The sequence below is a fragment of the Sarcophilus harrisii genome, chromosome 1 (assembly GCF_902635505.1).
Source record: "Sarcophilus harrisii chromosome 1, mSarHar1.11, whole genome shotgun sequence".
Lineage (NCBI taxonomy): Eukaryota > Metazoa > Chordata > Mammalia > Dasyuromorphia > Dasyuridae > Sarcophilus > Sarcophilus harrisii.
This window is the reverse complement of record NC_045426.1, coordinates 527387038-527400991: the sequence shown is the minus strand read 5'-3', so window position 1 is coordinate 527400991 and position 13954 is coordinate 527387038.

Genomic DNA, 13954 nt, shown 5'->3' with positions numbered 1-13954 from the left:
TAAAAGTCCAGTAATAGACTAGGAAAATGAGTAGAAAACAAACAACACAAAACAAAACAAGTTTCTGACCACTGAAAGTTATTATGGTAACAAGAAGGATCAAAACACATGCTCAGAAGATGATAAAAAATGTCCTATATCCAAAGCTCCAAAAAAAATAAGAATTGGACTCAGATCATGGAAGAATTCAAAAGAGATTTTGAAAAGCAATTAAGAGAGATAAAAAACATTAAAAAAAATAAAAACTTAGGGAAAGAAGTGAGAAAGTTGGGAAAGGATACAAAAAGCTAAATAGTAGAAGAATGCCTTAAAAACCAAGACTGGCCAATTGGGAAAGGAGGCACAAAATCTCACTGAGAAAAATAATTCCTTAAAAAAATAGAACTGAACAAATGGAAACTAATGACAGTGAGAAATCAAAACACAATAAAGCAAAACCAAAAAGAAAAAGAAAAAAATGGAAAAAAAATGTGAAATATTTTATTGGAAAAACAACTGACCTAGAAAATAAATCCAGGAGAGATAATTTAAAAATTATTGGTCTATCTAAAAGTCACAATAAAAAAACAAAACAAAACAAAACAAAACAAAAAAACCTGGACATCATCCTTCAAGAAATTATCAAGGAAAAAAGTCCTGATATTCTAGAACCAGAGGGTAAAATAGAAAATGAAAGAATTCACTAATCACCTCCCAAACGATAACCCAAAATAAAAACTCCCAAGAATACTATAGCCAAATTCCAGAACTTCCAGGTCAGGGAAAAAATATTGCAAGCATCCAGAAAGAAACAATTCAAGAACCACAGTCAGGATAACAAAAGATTTAGTAGTTACTTCAGTAAAGAAACAGAGGACTTGAAATATAATATCCAGAAAGGAAGGATTACAACCAAAAATCACCTACCCAGCAAAACTAAGTATAATCCTTCAGAGAAAAAAGGTGGCCATTTAATGAAACAGAGGATTTTCAAGCATTTGAGTTGAAAAAATTAGAACTGAATTTGATTTTCAAATACAGGACTCTAGAGAAGCATAAGGAGATAATCAGGAAAGTGATATCAAAAGTGACTTAATAAGGTTTATTATTTCTACATAGAAGGATGACACTTGTCACTCATTAGAACATTCTCATTATTATGAAAGTTAGAAAGAGTACATATGGACAGAGGGCTTGGGTGTGAGTTGAATATGAAGGGATAATATCTTTTTTAAAAAAAAATACTGAAATTAAGGGGTGAAAGAGGAATATACTGGGAAAAATGTAATGATGCAAATTATCTGCCATAAAGAAAGAGACAAGAAAAAGCTTTTACAGTGGGGGAGAAGAAAGGGAGGAGAGGGTGAGTGGACCTTATTTCCCTCAAAATTGGCTCTGAGGAAATAACATACATATCAATAGGGGTATGGACATCTATTTTACCCTGCAGAAAACTAGGAGAGGAATGGAATAAGGGAAGGGGGAAGAGTAACAAAAGAGAAGGCATATTGGGAGAGGGACTACTCATCTTATGATGAGGAACAGGGTAAAAGGAGAGCGAATAAATGAGGGGAAATGCAATTAGCAATAGTAAAAAAAAATTGTAAAAATTAGTAAACTGTAAAAAAATTGTTTAAAAAAATTTGAATCAAGTTTCTTTTATAAGGCCTTATTTCTCAAACAACTGAGTCAAATTTATTAAAGAGAGAGAGAGAGAGACAGAGACAGAGACAGAGACAGAGACAGAGACAGAGACAGAGACATACCCCAACTGATAAAGAATCAAAAGATATCTTCTGTGCCCAAAGGGCAGCAAATTAGTGCACATCCTTTAACTTAACTAACAACTCTTACTAGGCATGAATAGCAAAAGTGCTTAGGGAAAAAAACAAGAAAAAAGGGGGAAATGATCTATTATGTATAAAAAATATTCATAGTAACACTCTTCTCAGGACAAAAGAAATAGAAATGGAGGTGATGCCCTTCAAGTGGGGAATGGCTCAATATGCTGTGGTATGTGTTTGGGATTAAATATTATTGTTCTCTGGGAAATGATAAGCAGGATGTTCTCAGGGAAAAAAAAAATCTGGAAAGTCCTCCATAATCAAAATGAATATAATGTATACAAAGTAATAGCCATATTCTGGGATGAACAGCTATAAATGTAACAAAATGTAACAAAATGACTTTGTTATTCTCAGTAGTACAATTACTCTGAGGGCCTTATGATGAAGGCCTACTGATTTGATCTGAAAATGGATTTGTGTTTTTATTTTGATACTGGAGATCTTGATTTTTTACTTCTTCAATTTTTATCCAGAGAAAGGACTGATTTGATCTGAAAATGGATTGAAGGATTCTCTTTATCTCTTTCTGTGTTTTTAACTGAATTTTTCTTGAGAACTTTTATTTTCATTAGGGTGGGAGATCTAGATTTTCTTTCACAACTTGATTTTTATGGAATTATTTTGCATAACTTCACATGTGATTTCTTAATTGTAGGTGAGGATAAGGGAGAGAACCTAGAACTCAAAAATCTTGAAAACAAATGTAAAAAAAAATCAATAAATTCTATGAATTACTTTCAAATTTATCCCCCTTGTGTATATCAAGTTTCTTCTGTTTTGTTCTTTAAATCATTTGAAATATGCAAAAGCCCTTATTATTCTATTACTATTGATAATCCTTTCTTTCCCTGGCCACCCACCAATTACTTTTTAAAAGTATAATAAATAAGCATAATAAAGCATTACAAATCCACACAGTGACCCAGTCAAAAAGTATCTGCCTCTGTACTTTGTGTCTTTCACTTCTGTCAGGAGGTCAATAACACCCTTCAAGCATAAGGATTTTGGAAACAATTGTTCATTGCATTGATCAAAATTTTAAAGTCTTTCAGATTTGTCTTTCTTTTCAATGTCATTGTCTTTTTATAAAATTTTCTCTTGATTGTAATTACTTTACACTGCTCCACTTCATAATACACAGAATTCTCTAAAATTATCTCTTTCATCATTTATTATGACTTGACAATATTCCATGACATTGTTAAGCACAAATTTATTGTGATTTCACAATCATATAAAAGGCAATTTGAGACACCTTTTTTATATTAGAAATTTGTTTTCATTAAATTCCCTCTTCTCTTATAGTTAATCTCCTCAGGAATTTGTTTTGCTTACGTCTTTTTTATCCCTAATATTAGACTCCTTCCCTGGTATTAGCCTTCTTCTTAATCCTTGCCCCTCCTATACTCATTTGTTTCATTGTATGGATGTGTATTCAATCTCCTTTTGTCAATTTAAAATAAATTAAATGCTAATTTCTCCACACTTCTCCCTATATCCTCCTTTATATATTCTATTTCATTAATGGTTACCTTTTCTGTCTGTAGGATTATGCTCAATTATGCAGAATAACTTATTCTTGGTTGTAAGCCTATCATTTTTGACTTTTGGAATATTGTATTCCTAGATCAACTCTCATTTAATATAGAAGTTGCCAGGACTTGTGTGATTCTACTTGTGATTCTTTGATAATTCTTACTTGAACTATTTTCTGGATGGCCTCCTTTTTTTTTTTTTTTTTTTTTTTTTCCCTGAGGAAATTGGGACTAAGTGACTTGCCCAGGATCACACAGCTAGGAAGTGTTAAGTGTCTGAGGCCAGATTTGAACTTAGGTCCTCCTGACTTCAAAGCTAGTACTCTATCTGCTGTGCCACTTAGCTGCTCCTATTTTCTGGATGGATGCATGTTGTATTTTTATTTTGATGTTGGAGATCTTGATTTTTTACTTCTTCAGTTTTTATTTTTGAGGTTCCTTTCTCTCTTTGCCCTCTGGTTCTAATATGAGCAGATTTTGTTTATGGTTGGAAAATATTAATATCCAGGTTGGTTTTTTGTTTGTTTGTTTGTTTTTTTATCTTGGCTGTCAAGTGATCCAATAATTCTCAAATAATTTCTCAACCTCTTTTTGTCCAATATATCAATCTTTTGATTTTGTTCTAATATTTCTTGCTGTCTCAAGAAGTCATTGATTTCTATCTAGTCTATTTGCTAGGGAGTCAATTTCTTGAGTTGGGTTTACTACTTTATCTTCTAAGTGACTTATTTTACTTCTAATTGTTTCCTTTAGAGATTAAATTTCTTTCTTTTTTTTTTTAATCTCTATTTCCTTTAGGTCTTCAGTTTTTGAGGGAAATTTTTGTTTGTTTGTTTTTCTTTTCCTTGAGTATCTACTTACAATTTTTAGTAGATATACCCTCTTCAATTGTTGTGGAGATCTGATTTGCAATGTTTTAGTTTTGTTTTTAATAATGATCGCTATTTTTCTTTAATTTACTTCTCTCCAGTTTTAATTTCTGAAATGGTATTTTCTACAAGGGTCAGATTCCAACTTCTTCTCTACATTTGGATGAGATTATCAGTTCTGCTTGCTCTTTTTTTCATTCCCTTTGGTTCTTCAGTTAACCTTTGCCTCCCAGAGTTTTTTTCTCTTCCTCTAGATCTTTAGGGCTTAGAGAAACTTTTTTTAGTTGTTTATAGCTTTCCTCCAATGCCCCAAACTTCTATTTTGATCAAGTACTAAGCCATTTTTGCTCACTCCCTCACTTCTTCATTTTTTTAGATTTCTTCACCATGACTCCCTTTCCATCTCCTCTCCATTTTTGCTTTTCAGCTTCCTTTTACATATGACTTTCCTATATTAGAATACTCCAATTTCCTCCAGGAGGGAAGTGATTATATGTCTTTTTCCTTGTGTTTATATTCCTAGCACTTATCACAGTGCTTGGCAATTAGTAAGTGTTTAGTAAATGCTTTTTGATTTGATTCAGAGTGCTGAATCTTCAGGGGACTTGCTGGCGTCTCAAAACAGAATGTTAGGAAACCTGAAACAGAGCTGTCCTGATCTAAGATCTGTGCCACACATCTATCTTCTTTCTCTGTCTGTCTCTGTGTCTGTCTCTCTGTCTCTCTGTCTCTCTCTCTCTCTCTCTCTGTGTGTGTGTGTGTGTGTGTGTGTGTGTGTGTCTCTCTCAACAGATATCTATATCTATATATCCCTTTTCTGAACATATTTTGTGGGGAGGCTACTCTTCACTGAGGTTGACTTTGCTTGAGGGGGCCTTCCTTTGTATTTTACATAAATCTATGCCTGGCACAGTAGAGTTATGGAGTGAACAATATCACCGTAGTTTCTCACTATATTTCTCAATCATTATTTGGCCTAGTACAAATTTCAAGCTTTTTGCTGGTGTGTATATAAGAGAGCTAGGTATTCTGCCTTCCCTTCACACAGCTATTTTGGCAGAATGTGATCAATTATAAAAAAGTTATCTTACCAAATTGAGCATACCATGTTCAGTTCAAATTTTAACTATCCAAATGGTTTTGTTTTTGTTCTAGTGACATGTAGAAAAAAAAAATCAAACTCCCCTATGGACTCACTGCCCCAAGGTAAACCTTTCACTCTTCTTTACTTGATCATCATATTTCCTATAAAAGTTGTTCCAATGCTTTATTTTTTCCTGCTCTCTTCAAACTTCCCTATGGAGAATCCATTCACTATGATCTCCCTCTTTTCCTTTCTTCTATGCCTTGAAAGTCCACTGTCATTATTTCCCTTCTTCACATCGACTATTTCACTCTCTAATGCAATGGAGAGTTTTTCACAAAGTCTTCTTTCTATTCATGACCTTGGTCCAGGGATGTGTTGGAACTAGCATGTATCATTATTATATTTTCATGTGATCCTTTGCCTCTCAGAAATAGGCAAATTCTACAAATCTGCACTTAATTTATTATTATGCTAAATTGCCAGATTTTAAAAAGTGATGGAAAAAATCTTAAATTTACAAATTAAGATTAAATTTAAATGTTTTGTGAAATTTGGGGGAGCCAATTATAAAAATTTAACAGCACACTGCTTACTTGATCTTATTACCTACTAATTTCTCTAATATGACAAGCCTAGCTTTGTAAGGGAGATGCAGCAGCATTTGGTCTGTTCATATCGCACACTTCCTACTAGTTCTCTCCATTTTGATCATACTCTTCCTCAATGATATTATCACTATATGCATATTATGCATATCTTTATTATTTATTTTATTATTAATTTAGTATTATTTATTATAATATTTATGGGCATAATTATTTTGGCAACATCATGTTGCCAAAATAATTATGCCCATAAATATTATAATAATAAAGATAATAATAGCTAACATATACAAAGTGCCTACTGTGTACAATTATCTCACTTAATCTTCACAATAGCCCTTGAAGTTGGATGCTCTTTTTATCCCATATACAGATGAGGAAATTGAGACAAACAGAGTAAGGATCACACAAATAATCATTTGTGAGACTGGATCTGAACTCAAGGCTTCCTGACCCCAGGACTAGTGCTGTATCCACTTTACCACCTAGCTGCAAAACTGATAACTATATCAGCATAATTCTATCTATGAAATGGATATAGAATAACAAATGTCATAAATAATCTGATAGAGACATTCAGAGAAGTAGGAGTAGACTGAGAAACAGAGAAGAAAAATGAAAAAGACAGAAGCCATTATCATTGTCATCATTATAATAAATAAATACCATTTCTATAGTGCTTTAAGGTTTGTAGAATAATTTATATGTGTTATCTCATTTGATCCTCACAATTACCCTGTGAAAGAGATGCTCTTACTATGCTCATTTTACACCTGAGAAAACTAAGCCTAGAAGGTTAAACAAGTTGTCCAGGATCACACAGCTAAGTAAGCTTCTGAAATAGAACTTAGATGTTCCAGACTCCAAATACAATATTTGAAAACTACCTGCCTCATTACTTAAGACAGAGACACAGATTTCAAAATGGATTTGAAGAAGAGACCAAGAAACTGAAGGGGATGCAACACTGAGCAGATAGTATTTAATAGAAATGGCAAATGATAAAATGAAAATGTACCATTTAGTGGAAAAGGAGAAGGCTGGAACGTGAAGCAGTGGGACTTTAGAGAGCAAGTTTGGGTAGAATAGTCTAGTGGCAGGTCTTGGACAATCAAAGGAACAGCATCAAGGCCTGGTCACAGGGCTGAGAGGAGGAAGTGAGAAGAGTGGTAAAGCAATTGGAAAAGGAAGCAAAAGACAAACTTACTTTAGATTGTTTGTCCAGAGTCAAACTCATCTTATGCCTTATGGGGCTATCTCATAGGATTATAAGATTTTAGAACTGGTGAGGAGCTTAGAGATCATTTAGTCCAACTACTTCTTTTTGTAAGTAAGGAAACAAAGGAGAAGAGATGTTAATTGATATTTCAAGGCCATATGAGGATTAAATTGCAACAATATAAGTGACTATTCAAATTTGGTTGATTAAACAAAGTAGATAAATTTAATAAAAAAATGATGAACTTTACCACATTTCCTGGTTATTATTATTATTATTATTTTTACATAAGTCCATGGGCTCAGTTTCCCTGATAAGTAATGGACATACAGAAGAAACTCTGGAGAATTGTGTGTTCCAATACATGGTTTCAAGATCTTTGGAAATCCAACATTTAACACATTTTAATTGTGTGTTTAGCAAGGTACACAATGGACACTGGGAATTTTCTCATAATAGAAACAAACTTAAAATAGTTTCATACAAAAGTAATGGAAATAAAGCCATGCCACTGCCTACCTGTTGATGATAAATGTGCTTATTTTAAAATGTTTTCCTGTACCTTTCTTACATAGCATATTGAACTTGCAAACATTAGTCATGGCAGTGCTATGAAGTCTAGTCAAAAGCCCTGCCTTGGCAGGAGCCAAGAAACATGAATAGGTTGCTGTGTGTGTTTTCTATTCAAGGCTGGTATGTAGGACAATTTGAATCACATTTCAAACCAACATTTCCTTTGTATTTATTTAACTGTGTCAATATTTCCTGGCTTTAAAATTATATATTATATATATATATATATATATATATATATATATATAATATATAATTTAAAATTGATATATATTATTAAATTAAATTTAAATTATATATATATATATATATATATATATACACACACATACACACACATATATCTTTAATTCATTCTTTAAATAATGATGTTTGACCTGAACTATATGTGTTAATAGGGTGCCCTGATTTCACCAAGGACATTGTATTATTTTTTTCTATGTCTTGATTTGTCAGGATTGACCAAAGAAGAGGTAAGAAGGTTGTGTATGCATTTCTGATCCAGCTCAATTCCCAATCCTTTCAAGAAACCTTCTAAATTGCTGCAACCCACAGCACTTTCTCTCCTACAAATCCTATATTATGTGTTTTTAAATTTAGCAGGATTTTAGAGACCATCTAGGCTAATACCCATATTTTACAAGTGGAAAAACTGAAGCTGAGAGAAATTATGTGATTTAGCTGAGGTCAAATAAAGTAGGAAATGGGGGAAAAAAAAATCAGCATTTGAACCCAACACTATGATTCTAAATCCAATTATACTAACATATCTCTCCTGAACAAAATCATTATCTGTACTATCTATTTGACATGTTATCTTGTATGGCTATTTACCTTGTTATATGAATTTTCTAGTGCCCAAACCTCATTATAATTTAGCTCTTCCAAAGCAGGGACTATATGGATTCTACCTCTGAGTATTGCCAGGACTTAGCAAAATTCCTAAGTGTAAGTCCCAATTTAATATTTGTTGATGATGATTTATATATCATCCAGTAAAAGCTCTTAATTTTACATATAAAGATACAGGCTCCAGTGACTTATCCAAGATCATGCACACATAAGTGGAAGATAAGGGATTTGATAATGATTTTTGTGAATAAACAATTTTCTTTTCAGCTGTATGTGCTCAACATGATGTGCTGAATAAACAGATATTTTAATAAGAATCTAGAATATTGTCATTTCCTGATGTTATTCTTCTCTACATGTATCAAAAAAATTTACCCTATCTCACAGCATTCAACTTTTGTTATGTTAAAAAAATCTGAATATATAAAGATTTCTTTCTGGAGGGGTGAAAACTTTTCATTCAAAATTGGGACTCTAACTTAAATATAGCTAACTTACCGCTAGGTATGTCAGAAAGCAGGTCATAGACAAACCTGACAAACTGAACAAGACTTAAAAATACAGTTTATCAGCCTGATGTTTCCAAATATTGAAAATTCCACTCTATGTAAAAAAAAACCTTTTAATGTTTCACTAAATACAATTACTTTTCATTTAAATATTTTAACATATGGACACCATTTTGAGAAAAAGTGCTCATTATAATAAATTATAATGATATGGTTCCTCACACTTTTGTGTGTGTGTGTGAGAAATTTTGTCTTGTATTGCTCCACAAAGCAGCCACAAGCACAGCACAATAAGAACAAAAACCTCAAAGGCTGGCACAAGCTTGAAGTATTTACGAAGATCAAGATAGATGGCACAATCACCAATATTTATGCATGTTTTATAATCCAAATGGTAATAGTTACTATTTTGTGATATAGCAGTAAGGAAAAATGTATTTGTATTGTATTTCATTGTATTTCACATTCGGATACTGCTGTTGCTGCCAGTGTTGCCAGTGGTTGTTGAAGGAATCAGCAGTGCATTCCTCCTTGGATTTACTCTTTCAACTAATATTAATGAGCATCTACTACAGGTAAAGCATTGATTGCTTATGTGAAGCAAAGATGAATAAGAAATGGTCCCTGCACTCATGGAGCTGACAATCTAAAGATTCTATCTTTGTTTGAGGTTGTAATCTTTGACAATTCTCAATGCTATTGATTCTCAATGCTTTTACTTTATATTCTTTCATTCACTCCAAAGAATGTTTTGAGCACAGAAATGTGCAAATCACAGAGCTCACTATTGTATGGAATACAAAGATGATGAAAATGTTATCTCTATTCTCATAGATTTTTACAGTGTAGGAAGAGAGAAGATATACACAACTAAAATTCAAAGTAGGATTTGATGTATCGGTACATAAGAAAAGTATAAATAGACTGCTTTGGAAATAAAGTAGAAGGAAATATTCCCTCTGGATTAGAGTGAGAAGATGAAGAAAACTTCATGGAAGAGGAAGCATCTGAATCAAGCCTGGATGGGGAGATGGATGAGAATAGAAAAGTTTGAGTTGGCTTTATCCCCATTTCTAGTTGCTGCACAAGAAGTCAGTCTAAGAACTGATGTTTCTTAGTATATTCCACAAAATCATGTAGTTTTCTTTTGTGAAAAGCATTTCATCAGACTTTTTAGAATTTCTTTGTCTCTGAAGTTGCTGCACTTGAGCTCATGACAATGAAATTATCTGAAGATAACTTCCATATATTCTCTGTCTCTATCCCTATTATGTTTCAATCACCAACCCTTTAAAGCCAGTAGATGATGTACTGTGCTGCTAGAACTTGTTGGTAATAAATAATTTACTGGTAAAGAATGATTCATATTAGCATATAGTGATTCATGTGTACATTGAATATTAGAATATTGGATGGTAGAAGAGATCTTAAAGATCACCTCATAGAAACCATCCTTATGTTATAGGTAAGAAAAGTGAGGCTTCTAGAAGATAAATGACTTTTCCAAGATATGACATTTAATATTTTCATTTTTTTTTAAATTAAGAAAAATATACATTTTTATCTGAAAAATGGCCTAAGTAAGCCATTAACAATTTTACATTTTTAGCTGTTTTGTATTTGACATGGAAAAGCAATGTCTTATTATAAACTTTTAAAGAATTTCCTATTTATACATTTGTAACTTTGACCAAAATTAAGATTGTACATTTAAAAAATATATTTTAAAAGAGTTATGTATAATTGACTACTTATTATATGGACTGAGACAAAAGGGACCTGTATGAATAAGTGATGGAATTTTATTCAAGAAATGTGGATTTAAATAAAGTTATGTGACTGAACAAGCCTATACCTTTTTCTTGTATTATTCCATAGCTGTAAAATTGGATGGTTGAACTAAATTCCCTTCTAACTACTCTGTCAGCTCTAAATCCATGATCTTAAGATATGAAAAGATTCAGTGGGTCACATTTATTGATACAATATTCTAGGGCTCTGGATACAGTAGAGAATTCCAAAATATATGCTTTCATAAACAACATGAATCTGATTCCTTTTATTAAAAGGCAGTTTGACATATAGAAAAGAATGCAAGCCTTGATGCCAGGAAAACATAGGTTGGAATCCTACATCTAACATTTCTTAGATACAAGACCTCGGGGACATCATTTATTTTCTCTGAGCCTCAGTTTCCTTATCTGTACACTTGGGAAAATTATAGCATGCACTACCTAGGATCATTATGAGAATAAAAAGAGATAAAGTATTTAAAGTGTCCTGGGGATCTTAAAGGGCTATACTGATGTCAAATACTATAATTATATTAGTTGGGACTTTAAACGTTTCTTGATTTGGGAATATATACATTTTAGTATATTCAATCTTGAATTTCTTGACTAACTGTTAAGTCCTTTTATCATCAAGTATGAGAAATTTAGACTCTATGTTTTGATTTAACCAAGACCATAGGTGAAAGTCACAGGAAAAATGCAATTAACTCAATGTAAGGAAGAACTTCTCAACATTTAGAATTGTTGGGAGATGAGAGAAAGATGCTTCCTGTAAAGCCTGAAATTCTCACCATTAGAAGTACTGTTCCATGAAAGATTTGGATAATCTTTTATTTGCAAAGGTATAGAGGGATTTTGCAAAGATACAGAGGGATTGAATAAGAATTCAATCTATATAACTTGTTTCCTTCCAATTTTCTACATTCTTTCTAGTTTTCATTATTTAATTATTACTATTATTGCTTCATAATTTTGTTATTACTATTATTATTCATTATTATTTCAGTATTTCAAATATTTCATTATTTCATTATTACTACAAAACAGAGCAAATCCTGTTGTTACTTTTCAGTATTTCTTCTCCACATTTTTCTTCTACACATATATAGGTCTTCAACCTATCAGGTAACCTTTTTAGGGAAAGCAATTTCTTGTCTCCTCCCTCCCCTGCAACATTCAGATCCAGAGAAGTGATTTAGAAGCTCAACTTAGGATGTTGTTTTGTATTTATAACTATCTTGTGAAAATAGGGAGAAATTCTGAGCATGGGAAAAGATATAGAAAATAAACAGCTTTCCTGAAATTGTTCTTCACCAGTGTAACTTGATTATTTTATTTGAAATGTTTTGTGTCCAAATCAGTCACAATATATTCAAATACAAGTTCCTCTGAGTCAAATATAACTGACTTCTAAAAAATTATCTGCCATTTTGGAATATCTTTATCCAAATTCTTTTCCATTATTGAGAATAATAAATGACTGGAGAAATCAGCATAGCATTCTTCTTAAGACAAATACATTCAAAGATTTTCAATGTCAAAATAGAAATGATACACAAAAATTATAAATAAAAGTTATATACCTGGAAACAACATGGGAAATCACAACCACTGAAATGTAAAACAATAATACAACTCATTAGACATGGAAATAGGTATATTATTTTTAATACAGTAACTTTACTCATTCAAATGTATATATATATATATATATCAGTAAGAATACTGAATTTTTTCATAGACATTCAAGAATCACTTCTCTAGTACATTCCTACCATCTGGGGGTGGGTGGGGAGTAGTGAAGGGATGACATATTTTGAAGTTTAAGGTATTATATAAACAATCAGAAATCATTTAAAATTAAAATATGTCCACACTTCCCTACTTGTACAGAAAGATGGATAAATCTTTAGGAAACTTTTATTTAAGTATCATATGTTAATATATCTCTTTCAAACACTGGAAAGTAAGAAAAATGAAATTACAGTGAAAACCTGCATTTAACCTTTGTTTTAGCACTTACTACTCTCAGACATTATAGCAATTATGCACATATTTTTGTATATGTGTATCTGTCACGTATACATATATATGGCCATGGAAGTTTTTGGTAATCTCCCCTTTGCACTTGCAAACATGACTAAAAATTCCCTTATGCGACCAGAAAATAAGGAACAAATTATTTCCAAATGTAGCCCTTTTTATTTATATGTCTTATTTCATTTATAGTTGGACTTAAGTAGACCTGGTGTCCAGGCATATTCCTGATGAAGTGGAATTCATAACATAGTCATAAAAAAGTGACCATTGGATAAAGCCAGCTTTTCAAAGAGTTTAAAAAAAAAATCCTACCATTTAGTTTCTTTTCAAGTCTTTCCCCCTCCCCTTACTGAAGAGGATCATACAGAATCAACCCAGTAAAAAGAATTGTCATAAAATCTCACACCATTGACTTGTAAATGGAATTGAATCTGCAGCGTCTACATAATGATACTATCAAAAAGGAAGGAAGTATCACATTCATATAACAGATGAGATATGAAATGACTACTATGGCAGATGAACACCCCAGAGGTATTTTGCTTTATTCTACTCACTGCGTTTATATCTCCAGTTTCTCTAATTTTCGTTATTTTTTTTTTTCCTCAGGTCTCAAGACAAGAGCAGAAAGACTTTTACTTTTTTTCTTCCTTTAACAAATAACCTCATACAGAAGTCAATACTATAAATACTTATGTTTCTGGGGTCAGTGCTGGGGCTTTATTAAAACTGATTTTTCAAAATGTATTTCTGTTGTTGCTGCAGCTGCAGATACACCCTCCAATCACCTCCTTCTCTTCCTATAATCAGACCCTGGGTGGTGTGGATTCTGAAAGAAGAGAAACACTTGTGGGAGATACCTCCAGGACTCTCCTGAGCCATTCCCTCCCCTGGGTCCATGAGCCTTCCCTCTGCCATGGACGGCTTCCTGAATGAGGAAGGAAATTCCCTTTCCTCTACCAGCCCCTCACACCCTACAATATGTTCGCATTCCTCCACTCTCTGATCCCCCTCTCCACAGACCCCACCCGCCTTTCTCGGCATAA